The 15,443-nt window shown below is 49.5% G+C and overlaps 1 protein-coding gene across 2 annotated transcripts in view; it reads right to left on the bottom strand.

The window, feature by feature from the left end:
• Positions 1 to 11,792, bottom strand: part of RP1L1 (RP1 like 1) — a 53,283-nt gene extending 41,491 nt beyond the window's left edge. For both annotated transcript variants that reach the window (XM_077942986.1, XM_077942987.1), the window contains exon 1: positions 11,613 to 11,792. The gene's annotated coding sequence lies outside the window, so the exon portion shown is untranslated. The remainder of the gene's footprint in view (positions 1 to 11,612) is intronic.
• Positions 11,793 to 15,443: the final 3,651 nt, after the last annotated feature.

Genomic DNA, 15,443 nt, shown 5'->3' with positions numbered 1-15,443 from the left:
ATACACTCTCAGCTTCTCAGAAACAAGAGAAAAGCATTTAAGGTAATGTACTGGAAAAGAAAAAAAAAGCTGTCTTTCCATCTGACTCTTTTGCCAAGTAGCAAAGAGTCTGGGAAAAGCTGGAATGTGGTCTTTCCTGCCTGGGAGATGAAAGCCAATCCCTGCACCAGGAAAGAGAAGATCCTGGTGCTGCCAACAACCTAATGTGGGTGCTGGAAAAACACTGCAGCCTTGCCTGGGGCCTCGCTGGCTGCCTCTCACCTGGGCAGGTGGTGGTGCAGGGCAGAGCATCCAGTTCCAGGAACATGTTGATAGCACCATGGAAATTCAGAGAATGGAAGCAACCAGGGTGTTACCAGAAACTGATCTGCAAGACCAGGGCAACAAAACTGGCTACAGTCTCTATCAAGCAGGCAGACACGGCCAGGTTGGTGGAAGGAGGTTGGGAGGCAGTCAGAGGAGAAGTAGAACCTTCCCGCGCCTGTCAACAAGGATTATATTGCCAGGGAGTGGTTTGGGAGGTGAAGAAGGCTATGTTGGGTTCCAAGAGCACTCGGCTCAATTCTACCTCTTTCATAAGCTTGCGCTCTGCCCCCTGCCATCTTAACCAACCAGGCCCCAAGCTCCGTTCGGGGACAGGGCAACCCTGGTATCACAGGGTTACTCCCTCAGGACTGGGACTGAGTGACCAACATGCTGGTCTCATTGAGCAGTAAGGACTCAGGGATGTCACATCACACCTCCAGACTTTCTTCTCCAAAAAAAAAAAAAAAAAAAAAAAATGAGGAGGCTAGACAAGGCAGTCCCTAGAGAATCTGCCCATCCTGAAATTCTATGACCCTACAGGAAGCCTTCCAGGACACAGCAGCCCCAGCTGAGCTTCTGGGCTGGGCTGATCTATTCATGCCTGGCCCTGACCATTGGAGGGTCACACGAGGCCACATGGGTATAAATCCCCCAGCCCTTGGCTGTGCAGAGAATTGTGATGGCTGAGAATTGATGGGTCAAGGTGATGCTGGACAGAGACCCAGGCACCAGTCCTTCCCCTCTCTAGTTTTGGCTAATTATTTCACCTCCCTGGACCTCAGCTTTTTAATCCTTTTCCATCAACAAAACCAGAACAAAAACCCTACCCCTCTCACAGGCTGGTGATGCTGTGAAGCTGGCACCAGGAGGGGCCCTGAAGCCACACCCACAGCTCCCGCACCAGCCACCCCAGGAATGCAGCCAGGGTTCACCCTGCAGAGAGGCCTATTCAACTCCTTTCTAATATCTTTCTGATGCTTCCTATGGGGTTCTAATGTACAGCCAGGGATGAGAATCGTATTTTACAACTCTGCACAAGTACAAGGGCTGTTATTACCAATAATGGTGAAAAATTCAGCCACATAATTTACTTTATACAACACTAACAACCAGTTTGACCGATTTTTAGCACTAATGATCACTTATTTTAACATTGTTTGACACTTCAGTGACCCCACTCACTGACCTCTTAAGTTTCTGTAATGTAGGACTGGGCCTGGTGGCTCATGCCTGTTATTTCAGCACTTTGGGAGGCTAAGGCAGGAGGGTCACTTGAGGCCAGGAGTCCAAGACCAGTTCAAGCAACATAGCCAGATCCCATCTCTACAAAAGATAAACACATTAGCTGGGCGTGCTGGTGCACACCTGTAGTCCCAGCTACTGGAGAGGCTGAAGTAGGAGGATCACCTGAACCCAGGAGGTTGAGGCTTCAGTGAACTATGATGGCCCCACTGCACCACAGCATGGCTACAGAGTGAGACCCTGTATCAAAAACAAACAAACAAACAAACAAAAATGTCTATAATGCCTCAAATTTTGGAAAGAATGAGGGACACAAAAGGAAAAGGTAAAAATGTAAATTAATTTTTATGACTCCCTTCTAAATTAGTGGTTTCCAAATGTCAGCCTTCAACACCAAATAGATCCTAATCACCACGGGCTGTTTTCCACATCACAGATGTCCAATATCACTTTGTAGAGCAGAGCCCAGCCCTTGGAGGGAGGATGGGAAGTCTGTCAGCAAGCACCCCGGTGACTCGGAAGCACAGTCAGGCTGCGGAATCGCTGCCATGGGCGTGTCCTGCCAGGAGCAAAGGCCTCTGGGAAGAGAAGGAGTCACGAGGCTGCAAGCATTGGGCTTCCCTGGGCCTCCAGGTCCTCAACCAAACACACGGACACCTGCAAGTGACAGCACCAGTGCAAGCGAGTCCAGCCCTCCAGAGTCAATTAGGCCAGTCAGAAGGACACGCTCACCTGTCGGCCACCAGGAACCTCTGATCCCTGCACCAGGCCCCACGGGGCATGACAAGCATGGCACCTGACCTTTCTCTTCCTCCCTTTTGTCTGGGCCACCCTTCCCCTACAGAACGCCTCATCTCTTCAACCCCCTGCGAGCAGCCCTGCCCTCTCCATTCCTTCCCTCCGCAGGGGCAGACTGAGCGTCCCGCTGGTCACCAAGAGAAAAGGATAGACGCCGCCCCAGCACTTCCAAGCTTAAAGTGTAAGCTGGGAACACACAAGAACCAGGCTGCAATGGGAAGGGCAACAGGGTCCTGCGGGCATCGCCCACGAGGCTGCCAAGAGAGCCCGCTGTGCCGAGGACCTTGCATTCCCATGCCAACTTTGTCACCACACACTCCTGAGGGACACGCTATTCTATCTCCATTTTATGGTGGAGGACATGGAGGCTCAGAGGTTTAAACTACCTAGACTGATGCAGTGCTAGGGAGGGAGCTGGGGTTTCACCCCAGAAGCAGACACCAGGGCTGGTTTTCTGAATTGCTGGAAGCCTTGTATGCTCTCCTAAGACCTCGACTTTCATTTAGGAGCCATTTAGGCATCTTAAATGCTAATGGGCATTTGGGATTTTGCCCATTATCAAAGCCCATGAGAGGATGGAGCCAGAGAAGAGGTGACGCAGGCCCTAGAAACACCCAGGGAATTCCAGGTCCCCAGTGTGGGCTCCAGATGGGGCAGAGGATAACACGTCCACTTGGCCCTCTGGACTCCCTGTCCCCTAGGAAGTGGTGTGAACGGAGGGGACCCAGCCAGCCCCTCTGAGGTCCAGGGCCTAGGCAGGGCCTCTCTTGCCCACACCCACGGGTGGCACACAAGCACTGAGGACAGCTGTAAACCAGTTCAGCCACCTACTAGCTACGTGACTTTAGGCCACTGACTTATCTACTCCACGCCCTCCTTACAAAACAAGGATAATACTGCTTTCCGCGGAGAGGCCATGAAGATCACAGTGAAGATTAAACAAAGATGGGTATTAAAGGCCTATTGTGTGTCCCCAGCTCTTAGGTACTTGCAGTCCCTTTTCTCAAATGCCAACCTCCCCCCTTCAGTTGTCAGCTTCCTTAGGGGGTCGCTCCAGCGGAAGAAAGCCTCGCCCAAGGCCGAACCCCTGGCAAGGCAGTGCATGACCAACAGAGATCCATGAGGGGCTGTAAAGGCCATGCATCCTCATCCGGCCCCCAGGCTGGGGCAGCAGGAAAGAGCTGTCCCGCCTTCAGAACCCCTGTAAAAGTGGCCGCATTTCCACTGAGGCGCCACGGCAGCCCAGCTTCTCCCCCATCCAGCCTGCTCCGGGGCCTTCCTACAACGGAAAGTGGTTACAAGGCAACCAAGTACAAATCCTAATGAATGTCTGCCCTCTAACCTTCTTCCCAGGGAACATATCTGTGACAGCTGAGCCTGCTACGGTTGTCGTTGCTACTGTTCGGGTTTTTATTTTTTATTTGTGGTAAAGTACACTTAACAACATTGACCCTCTCAGCCATTTTTAAGTGTACAGGCCAGTGGCATTAAGCACATTTATTGTTATGCAACCATCACCCCCATCCATCTCCAAAACTCCTTCCATCACCCCGGGCTGAAGCCCTGGATCCTTTGCACACTCGATCCTCATTTCTCCTCTCCCCAGCCCCTGGCAACCACCATTTTGCCTTCTGCCTCTGTAAATCTGACGCCTCTAGGAACTTTACAAAAGCAGAATCGTGCGGTATTTATCCTTTTGTGACTGGCTTATTTCACTTAGCATCATGTCTCCAACGTTTTAACGTGTTGCAGCGTGAGTCAGCATTTCCTTCCTTTTTAGGGCGAATAATATTCGACCTCATGTATATGCCAGTGGTTTTGTTTATCCGTTCACTTATTGGTGGGTCCATGCATTATCTCTACTTTTTGGCTACTGTGAATAATGCTGCCATGAACAAGATGTACAAACAGCTTTTCAAGACCCTGTTTTCAATTCTTCTGGGCATATACCTAGAAGAGCAATTGCTGGATCCTATGACAATTGTACGTTTAATTTTTTGGAGTAATCTCCATTCTGCTATTCACAGCAGCCGCATCATTTTATATTCCCACCATGGTGCACAAGGAATCCAGATTCTCCACATCCTCGCCAGCATTTGTTATTTTCTGGTTTTTTTCTTTCTTTCTTTTTTTTTTTTTTTAGACAGAGTCTCCCTCCATTGTCCCGGCTGGAGTGCAGTGGTGCCATCTCGGCTCACTGCAACCTCCACCTCCTGGGTTCAAGCAATTCTCCTGCCTCAGCCTCCCAAGTAGCTGGGACTATAGGCATGTGCCACCATGCCCTGCTAATTTTTATATTTTTAGTAGAGATGGGATTTCACTATGTTGGCCAGGCAGGTCTCGAACTCCTGAACTCAGGTGATCCACCCGCCTTGGCCTCCCAAAGTGCTGGGATTACAGGTGTGAGCCACCATGCCTGGCCAATTTTCTGTTTTTGTTTTTGTTTTTTTTAATAGTACCTATTCTAATGGCTGCTATTGTTTTTCAGTTTACATTCCCAGTGCCCCCTTAGAGCTGCTCTGCTTATAAAGTGTCCTAGGCAAGTCTGACACACAAGTGGGCTTGAGACCCACAGCTCTGAAACCCAGCAGTTGCAGCGTGCGTTCCAGCACAGATCCGCTATGCGTTTCCAAGCTTTTAAAATAAACATCACGAGGAACAGTGGGGCAGGTCTGGGAATATGCCATCCAAGGCCCTGGGTTCTCTGTCTTCTTCGAAGTGGCCCCGTTCCCAGCATTTATCCTCCTCTATCCTGCGCATACCATCACTAGAGAAGCCCCTGATGGTCTCATCCTCACGGTTTCCCATGATGCTTCACAGGAGCTGCAAGGAAGCTTCAGGGCCAAAGACATCCACTGCTCAGGCAGGAGGGGCCAGCGCAGTGAGGGTGTAGGCCCTCCCCACCCAGCCCCACTTTCGTACAGAGCTTCAGGGCCACGCCTGAGCCCAGACAGGAGCCTTCTCTGTTTAATAAAAAACCTTGTAGGGGTTTTCCCTTCCTTAGAAAATTCCTGGATTCACCGCTCCAGTGGATTCGCAAAGCTCTCACAGAGGAGGAAGCGTGAGATTCAAACAACCCACAGACATGACTTTCTTCCAGCAAAACCGATTCTACTCTCAAGTCCTTCTTCATTCTCCTCTTCCTCTTGCTGACCAAAGGCTTGTACTCACGGCCATTAGAGTTTCTTTCTGAAGCATTCGGGCAAGTGTCGGGAGCCTACTCTAGGGACTAGGACTATGTTCAGTTTAGAAGGAAACACAGCACATGATAGCAAGGCTTCAACCTTCATCTGTGAATCCTCAGGATCAAGGACTTTGCCTGAGAAATACTGTGGCCAGCTGAGTCCCGCTGGCTGTGGTCTCACTGTGACCTGCTAGACCACAGCCTGCCCCAGCCAGGACAGGAGGCTGCTCGATGGTGGGTTGCTGTCCCTGGCTCCCAGAGAGCTCAGTGTTCTCTTGGGAAGGCTCACAAATACCTATTTAAGAAGCTTCTGGCCAGGTGCGTGACTCATGCCTATAATTCCAGCACTTTGGGAGGCCAAGGCAGGTGGATCACTTGAAAGCAGGAGTTCGAGACCAGCCTGGCCAACATGGTGAACCCCATCTCTACTAAAAATATTAAAAAATTAGCTGGAAATTCCACTGGGGCCCCTTTCTGGCTGTGCTTCGGGCTCCAGGACAACACATGGGATTACAGATGTGCAAGCAATTTCCTGATGCCCGTGATTCTCCCTGGAAGAAACAGATAGTAGATGCGGCTGATACTGTTGGCTGCCTCCCCTTCAGCCACTCCTGCACCACCTCTTTCTTGCTGTCACAAGTCTGTTTGGGTGGCCTGCAGTTGGTGGGCCCCTCTCAGCCACAGGGGTTGAACATGAGCTGGCCTAAGTCAATCAAGCAGTTCCATTCCCCTCATTGTAGGGCACGTGATCCAACCCTGGCCAATGAGAGGATTCTGAGAAAGTGCTTTCATCCATCAAAAGAGACATGAATTTGAAACTCATCTCTTCCTGCTTCTGGGGATTGTCATGTGTGTGTGGAATGCTGGGTGCTGCTGCAGCCCCCACGTGATCATGAGGAGCAGGCCAAGAGAACCCCAGAGTCTCTACTCATGAAGCCAGAGAGTTAATCAACCCCAAATTTCCCTGCCTCTGGACTTCTCGTTAGGACAACAAACCCCACATTCTTCAAGCCACTTTTAGCTGGGAATTTTGTTTCCCACAGGCAGAAGCATCCTAGCTGGTAATAGTCTCCCAAAATACAGCTTTGACCAAAGGGGCCAACGAGACACAAAGCGGTGTCAGCCAGGGTGTTAAATGCAAACTTGCGTTATCCACATCTATGATAATGAGCTGTCACGTGACCAAGGCTGGCACACCAGTGGACCCAGTGGCCCTTCTGTCACATTGGGGATGCAGAAACTGAGGCTTAGGGCAGTCATAAGAGCAAGCCTCTGTGGTTCTTTTTTTTTTTTTTTTTAATTGAGAGGGTGTCTCGCTCTGTCATCCAGACTGGAGTGTAGTGGCATGATCTCAGCTCACTGCCAACCTCTGCTGCGCAGGGTTCAAGTGATTCTTCTCCTGCCTCAGCCTCTCAAGTAGCTGGGACTACAGGTGCATGCCACCAGAACTGGCTAATTTTTTTTTGTATTTTTAGTGGAGACAGGGTTTTGCTATGTTGGCCAGGCTGTTCTCGAACTCCTGACCTCAGGTGATCCACCTGCCTCGGCCTCCCAAAGTGCTGGGATTACAGACATGAGCCACCACGCCCGGCTGACTCCATAGTTCTTTACACTTTACAAAGTGCTTTTATGTAGATCATCTTACTTAATGTTTATAAAAATTGCCATTACTATCCCCATTTTATAGGTGAGCAAGTGAAAGCTAATGGGGAACATTAAGCCACTAATAGCTATAGTGTTTTATGGTTTGCAAAGTGCTCTGGGATAATTTGTCTAATTATCATCTTGAGGTCTAGTCTGTAAGGTAAAGGTTAATAAATCAGGAAGCAGGCTCAGAAGGGGCAACTGACTCTGCCAAGCTCCGCTAAACTCCAGGGCTGTTCTATGAATACTAGAGGTTCTCACAGTGTAGGTCTTGGGCCGTTAGCCTCAGCCTGGACTGGGAACTTCTTAGAAATGCAAATTACCTGGGGGTGGAGCCCAGCACTCTGTGTTTTACCAAAACCTCCAGGTGATTCTGCTCACACTCACATTTGAGGAACGCTACAGTGCTTTCTGTGATTTTTCTAAAATGACCTTGCCAGGTGAATCTGGGGCCTTGGTCAAGGACCAAGTGCTCTTTCTAGCACAGCAAATTTATGCTAAACTAAAAAATAGTGTGGAACCCAACCACAGAAATAAAAGCTATGCTCAGACTGGGCGTGGTGTCTAACGTCCGTAATCCCAGCACTTTGGGAGGCTGAGGTGGGCAGATCACAAGATCAAGAGATTGGGACCACCCTGGCCAACACGGTGAAACCCCATCTCTACTAAAAATACAAAAATTAGCTGGGCATGGTGACACATGCCTGTAGTCCCAGCTACAGGAGGCTGAGGCAGGAGAATCCCTTAAACCCGGGAAGCAGAGGTTACGGTGAGCCAAGATCGCACCTCTGGACTCCAGTCCGGCAACAAAGCGAGACTCCGTCTCAAAAAAGAAAAAAAAAAGGTTATGCTCAGAGCTATTGTTCCACTACTGTAAAATCTCGAGGCATACAGTACACAGTCACGCACCACACAATGGCATTTCTGTCAATGACAGACCTCATCAATGACAGTGCCGCATGAGATAATCATGGTGCTGCCTATACAGCTGTGCCATATTTTCAGTCTTTTATACTGTATCTGTACTGTCTCTTTTCCATGTTTAGAAACACAAATATTTCACATCGTGCTGCAATTGCCTGTCGTACTCAGTATAGTACCATGCGGTACAGGTTTGCAGTCTTGGAGCAATAGGCTACAGCGTAGGGCCTGAGTGTGTAATAGACAACACCATCTAGTTCTGTGCAAGTACACTCTATGATGTTCGCACAAGCACACAGCTGTCTAACAACACAGTTCTCACAATGCGTTCCCATCATGAAGCTACACATGACTCCACTATAAATAAAAGACTGTCCTTCAGGGTTGAAGGAAATTATTTTAGGATCAAGAAGCAGGGACTGGCCTGGCGTGGTGGCTCAGGCCTGTAATCCCAGCACTTTGGGAGGCTGAGGTGGGCGGATCACGAGGTCAGAAGATGGAGACCATCCTGGCTAACATGGTGAAACCCCGTCTCTACTAAAAATACAAAAAAATTAGCGGGGCGTGGTGGCGGGCGCCTGTAGTCCCAGCTACTAGGGAGGCTGAGGCAGGAGAATGGTGTGAACCCGGGAGGCGGAAGTTGCAGTGAGCCGAGATCACGCCACTGCACTCCAGCTTGGGCGACAGAGTAAGACTCTGTCTCAAAAAAAAAAAAAAAAAAAAAAAAAGCAGGGCCTGTAATATGATACACATCACAGAGTGGACTCATAGAACTTAGAGCCCCAGCTAACAGTCCGGCTGACAATATAGATATCCATCCACAAGGGTTGGGGGCCTGTTCAGAAACTGATCCATCATGAGTGGTGGAGAGAAAGCGGATTATACATGTAGATCTCCTGCTAGGCACCACACACTTGACGAATGAGATGTCATCTAACTCATATATTCCTTCCTGCTGGGTATAACCAGCCCCACAGTATCTTAAAGAATCTGGGACTTGGAAAGCGTCAATGAGTCGCCCAAGGTTCACGTAGCCAGTGAGTGGTGAAATCACTCTTTGAACGAAAGTCTGATTTTCTCCAAATTCTAAATGTTTCTGGCTACCTCATTTTAGAATTGATCCTTCTGTATTGAAGAAAAAAAAGAAAAAAAAAAGCCTTCAAAGCAGCCCACATCTGAACACCAAGGTTGCATCTGCAGCCTGAGGGTGGCCGGCTCTCCACGTTGAGCCCACGTCCCCCGCTGGTTCCCTATCTCCTCCCATCCTCCACGCATACTGCCCTTCCTGAAGGTCATCATGCTCACTTCTGTAACTAGCACAGTGCCTAGCAGAGCGCTGAATAGAGCAGGTGTCCAGCTAATGTTACCTAAAGTATTTTCACACATTAATGTTGGAGGAAGGCTTCGGTCTTTGGGGATCGACGACATCCCAGGGAGTGCCCAGTGCCTCAGGCCACTGTTGGACAAATGAACTCCTGGTCTGAGGCAGCGTGAAAACTCTTTTTGTTCCTGTGTGGTTGGATTGTATCAGCCCAGCACCTTCAGCAAGCCACAGAGTGGTTGCTCAAGAGCTATTGTTGACAGATTGATTTACTGACTAATTTATATGACATACTTATTCAGTGACACAGGTCTCTTGGAGGGAGTTCAGAGGAAAGTAACCAAGATGATTAAAGGATTGGAAAATGTGTTTTACAGAGGAAGGTTACAGGGACGGGTTATTTAACTTGGAGCTGAGAAAGCTGTTGAACGCTGCAAGCACAGGCCATCGAGCTGGAAAGAACCGGAGGCTTGTTTAGTCCAACCCCCTTGATTTCCACCTAAGAGACCAAAACCCAGAAGCAAAGGAGCAGAGAAGTCTATCGCCAGCCACAGGGGGTCTGTGCTTTGTGACTGCAGGTCCAGGCATCCCTCCAAAACACCAGGTGTCTCCCTCCAACACACACACACACGTACACACACACACCAACACATGCATCACATGCACACACACACACACATCACATGGGCACACACACACCTGTGCACACATGCACACTAATGTGCACACACACACACTCATGTGCACACACACACACACAAACACCCCCACACATGCATCACATGCACACACACACATCACGTGGGCACACACACCTGTGCACACATGCACACTCATGTGCACACACACACACAAACACCCCCACACATGTATCACATGCACGCACACCCATATACACATGCACATTCATGTACACACACCCATACCCACATCACATGTGGATACACATACCTGTACACACATGCACACTTACGTGCACACCCAACCCCACACACACACATTAAGCACAGAGGTGCAAAAAACGGCAACCAGCTCTTCTTGTCCCCTCCTGTTAGAAGAGAGCAACAGGCCTGGCTGAGGTCACTAGAATTTGTAAGAGGATTTCTGGAAGATGTTTATATAACCGAGAGGGTACATAAGGAATGGTGTGGAGTGCCCAACTCGAAGGTGTGTTCTCACCATCTGAGATGCGTTTCTGGGCTGTGCACCTCCCCCAGGGAAGGAGTCCTGGTGCCTTCCCGCGACCTCCTGCAAGCTTTCACTGTGTAGCAGCTGGGGAGGGAGCCTGGGGCAGGGGGATGAGTTGGCTGTGGGGCATGCCCCATGGGGAAGTACAGAGCTGAGGCACAGGGACAGTTAGCCGCAGCCGCGCTGGACCTGGTCTGAGGAACCCAGTCTGGGCCATGGATCTCTGTTCACTTGCCCTTGGAACCACCAATCTCCCCTAAGCCTCAGTTTCTCCACCAGAAAACTGGGACAGGAGACTGGCAATTGCCCGGCCGCTGGGGGTATGTTATTACCACAAAAAGAGCAGACCCTGGTTTGATTTTGTGGCCCTTCCATGACTTCATCTGTCCGGGTCCAGTCTCTTCTGCAGAAATGGGCCCAGGATGCCAGCCTTGACGCTGGGTAGAGAAAATTCAGTGACCTCATTTATAGGGACCTTCCACGCCCCTTCCTTGTCACTCTCTCTTTTTTGCCCTGGATCTTCAGAGATTCTTGAAGTCTGGGTCCTCTAAGAAGCAAACTGGACCTCTCCCCAGAACCTGCTCCCACCCCAGCCGACCCCACCCTGCAGGAGTCAAGGGGCAGCGGCCCACCTCTCCCTCCTCTCCAAGAGCCCCAAGAACTCCTCGGGAGGGATTTCTCCCTCTCTGGCTCCGGCGACTGCATTGCTCACCCTCCAGGTCCAGGTGGGAGAACCAGACAGGCTGTGATACTAACATCCTGTAAATCAACGAGCAGAAACCTACAACTCCACTGCGCCGTGTTTAAACATGATCTGCTCCCAAACAGCCCAGCAGGCCTTGCAGAACAGACCCGATCTTGCGTCACCACAAGCATCCTGTTCAAGACATCCCTCCCAGGCTCTCAGGCTGAAACGCCTCCCCACTTGCTGCGACTTCCCAGAGCCAAGGCGCTCTGCCCCTCGGGTGGCTGGCTGACCCTGTGGGACATAGGCAGCTGCTGACTCACCGTCCTCCAGGGAGAACAAGGGCATGGCTCAGCTCCCCCGAGCCCCTAAGCCTCAGGGGGACGTCCTTCGGAGGAAAGTCAGGCCAATGTGGACACCGCCTCCTTCCCTGCCACTGGCTCAGCCCCCCTGGGCCGCAGGGCTGGCCACCCTCCTCCGGACAGTCCTCGGGGCCACTCTCCTTGGCCTGAGAGCCTGAGGCCCCAGTCCCCTGGGCAGGAGCCCAGCCTCCTGAGCTCCAACAGATGGTCCATTTGCACAGAGACCTGCCACCCTGGCCACTCTCCCCAGAGGGAGCTGGATTATGGCAAACCCAAGAGGATTAGTGCGGGAGGCCATCTGCAGAGAGGATAATTAGCTTAGTGGGGTTACACGGATTGTTCCTGGCCGTCTGCCCAAGGGTACACTTGTCAAGACTGTTAAACACAGCCTGGGGGCTTGCAGAGGAGCCCTCTGAACACCAGCAACTCCCACCGTGTTCCAGCCATCTGGGTGGGCCATGGCAGGCCTGCAGGATTGGGAGAGCGCCCTGCCCACTGTGGTACTGGGCAGGAACTCCAGGTCCTGAGTGGGGGACACCAGGGAAAAGGTGGGGAACTGTTTTCCATCTCCCAGAAGAAAGCAGAGAAGGAAACACGACGATATTGCATCGGACAGGAGGCAGCACATGAAGGCCCAAAAGAAGCAGCAGAGAAGTCAACCCGTCCTCAGCTGTTTTCTCCGCCAAAGTCGAACAGCAGCTTCCCTTCGGAGGGCCCTCCTTCTTCATTTCAGACAACAGGGATCATTTTGGTTTTAGGTTGGCAGCGCCTATGGGGAACCACGGGAGCCTGGAATTTTCAAATCAACTCTCTTGAAGGGCTGGAAATTTGTTTTTTGTTTTTTGTTTGTTTAGAATACACGTTTAGGTGCAGGGCCGCCTGGAGGCAGGGGACAAACTGTGACTTCCAGTCTGGCAGTTTCCTCTTTCCTCCCTAGAAATTAACTAGGTGGAAGGGCAGCCTGTGGAAGTTGTGGGGACTCAGGATGTGTTGCCATCAAGAGGCAAAGATTTAGTGTATGTGTTGTCCGCATTGAACTGATCGGTTCCACAAATGAAATCACTTAAGGCTGGCTTCTGGCCAACAGACACGGCAAGTCAGTCCCAGTGATCAGATGTGCGTGGATGTGGGCTCTGGGGTGCAGACCACACTGTAGGTGAAAGATAGGCTTGCCCAGGTAATTGTAATAAGTTAGCACAAGCATCGTCAAACACAGTAGTGATCAGCTGAAGTCCAGATGCTTCATGCAGAGCACAGAATACAAGCAGCGCAAAGGCATTTCAGATGATGTATGTTTGGTTCACATGTATTGAGCACCTACCTGCAAAGTGTACAGCAGTCATTGCTATTCAGTGAATGCCAGTTCATCCAAATCCATGAACAAGCATAGAGTGGCAATAAAACATTTCACCTAGCTTCTTTTCCCCAAGGGAATGTGGGAAAACATTGTAAGTAAAGGGAAAATATAATCTGTTCACTGTCCACACTTATAAAGTAAGGAGAGTATACTTAGTGGCCTCAAAGTGGGGTTACCGCATATTTTATCAGCTAAACCAAGGCACTTTGGGGGAGTGAAACAGGACATTATCAATTTCATCTGGAAGACAGGAGTAAACTGCAACAGTCCCCAGGCAATTAGGACCCAGAGTTACCTTACCTCCAAGAATGACCAAGTGTAATATCTCTGATTTTGTGGGTTGCATGGTCAAATAGCCTTTGTACTACAGAGAACCTACTTCAATGATTCAAAGCTGCAAGACAGTAGCTAGAACTTTTGAACCTGAGCCTCAGAGGTCTTTGTACCAACCAATAAGAGATTCATGGCTCTATGTTTCCCAAACACCTACTATGTTCCACCTGCCCTCTTAGCCACTACTGAATAGGCAAAGAAACCTCAGAGAAGCCAACATCAAATTGGAGCCGCAAGAGATAAGCCAGCAAGTCAAATACCAGTCCTAGACTTTGACAACCCTTCTGAGTGGCTGAAAGCAGAACATGTAAAGTGACTATTATTGACAGTAAGTGCTATAAATATTCCAAAGCTGGAAAGCCTGTCATGATTGGAAGGAGGACACCATTCTTGAAGGATGAAAAGGAGAGGGCATTCTGATCCAGATGAAGCAGTGTATCTGTGCATGAATTTATACCCTCTGCTCCAATTTCATAGCCATGAGGGACCAAATGAAACAAAGGAACAACAAAAAGATATAACTAGGGTTTCCCCCTATACTCCCCAAAAGGCAAACATCTCTATTGCCCAAAATTAGAAGAAAAGCACAAAGCAGTGAGTAGGGCTGAGACCGCAGGCTGGTTGGGCTCCTGCATAGCTTTCAGACACAGAAGCTGTAAAAGGGAATGCTGACCCCTGTGTGGGGGCATGGCTTTATGATACTAGATGTCTGCTGGTGGATCAGGGGTTGCCCACGGATCACGTGGCAATGGTTGAAGACATTTTTGGTTGTTTCAGCTGGAAGGGGGAGTGATACGAACATCCAGTGGATAGAGGCCAGGGACACCGCTAAACACTCTGCAATACACAGGACAACCCTCTGTATAACAAAGGATTACCCAGCCCCAAATGTCAGCAGTGATGAGATTGAGAAACCCCAGTTTATAGGAAGCCATTGGTATAATACACATAAACTATCTGAAATATATTTGTGCTACTCATATTCTGGACTCTGCATGAAAAATCAGGACTTCAGCTGATAACTACTGGGTTTAATAACCTTTATTCTAACTTATAAAAATTACCTGGTTTCTAAGAAGCCATTGGTATTATAAGTAAGAGGAATCAAAAAGATTCAGCTGCATGGCTGGTGACTGGGTCTAGAATATCCCCCAATATATTTGTAGAAGAAGAACTCCCAAAATGTCACTAGGAGACTCAGTTCCGACTAGGGAACTGCATGAGGGCTGCCACAAAACTACTACCCAGGGAGGGTAGCAGACAGAGGGGGAGAGAAAACAGAACAAAAGCAAACCCCCTACTGTAGGTGAGCCTGAAACCAACATTTAAAATCACATGACAAACATGATGTAAAGAAAGACAGTCAACAAAATCAGCAATGAGAACATGAATTCACTCCAAATGAAACTAATTTCATGGGATGGTCTGACAAAGACTTAAAATGTGCCTTATCTGGAGATAGAGAGGGGTAGACAGGAGAGCTCTGGAGGAGAAAGGCTTCATAATTATCATACAGCAGCCACTGTCTAGAGTTTCAAAAACTGTAGGCGGTAGGTATTATCATACCACTTTCTATGTGAGGAAACCGAGTCATGGAAATGAGAACTAATTTCCCAGGGTCATTTGGCCGGTATGTGGCAGAGCCAGAATTTGGGTCTAGGCAGTTTGGCAATGGCCTCCACGCATCTCATCAATACACTGTGCTTTGGGTAGAGAGAACAGCATAGCCCCAAGAAGGGATTTTATTAAAGATATAAGAAAGAGAATGAAGCATCAAAAAGGGAATGGAGAGAGAAGAGTCAAGAAGTAGGAGGGTACAGCAGTGTGAAAACAGGCTAAGCGTGTTTGCAGGGTGTGGGAATGGTAACCCAGCCGTGGTTGCTGAGACACCCAGGAGAAGAAAAGGGAAATGGCACCAGTTCTTGGCAGTGCAGGGAGCCCTGGTGGCCTTCAAGAGAGCTGTTCAGTTGAGAGGAGAGGGCAGAAGAGAGACTATAGGTGAGAAGGTGGTGGGGAAATAGAGGCAGGAATTACAAATCTTTTGTTTGGGAAGTAGCCAATGCAAGGCAGGAAAGAAACAAGATGGTAGCCAGAGCAGGCAG

This window comes from Macaca mulatta, chromosome 8, assembly GCF_049350105.2.
Source record: "Macaca mulatta isolate MMU2019108-1 chromosome 8, T2T-MMU8v2.0, whole genome shotgun sequence".
Classification (NCBI taxonomy): domain Eukaryota; kingdom Metazoa; phylum Chordata; class Mammalia; order Primates; family Cercopithecidae; genus Macaca; species Macaca mulatta.
The sequence above is the reverse complement of the archived record's forward strand: the minus strand, read 5'-3'. Positions and strand labels throughout refer to the sequence as shown.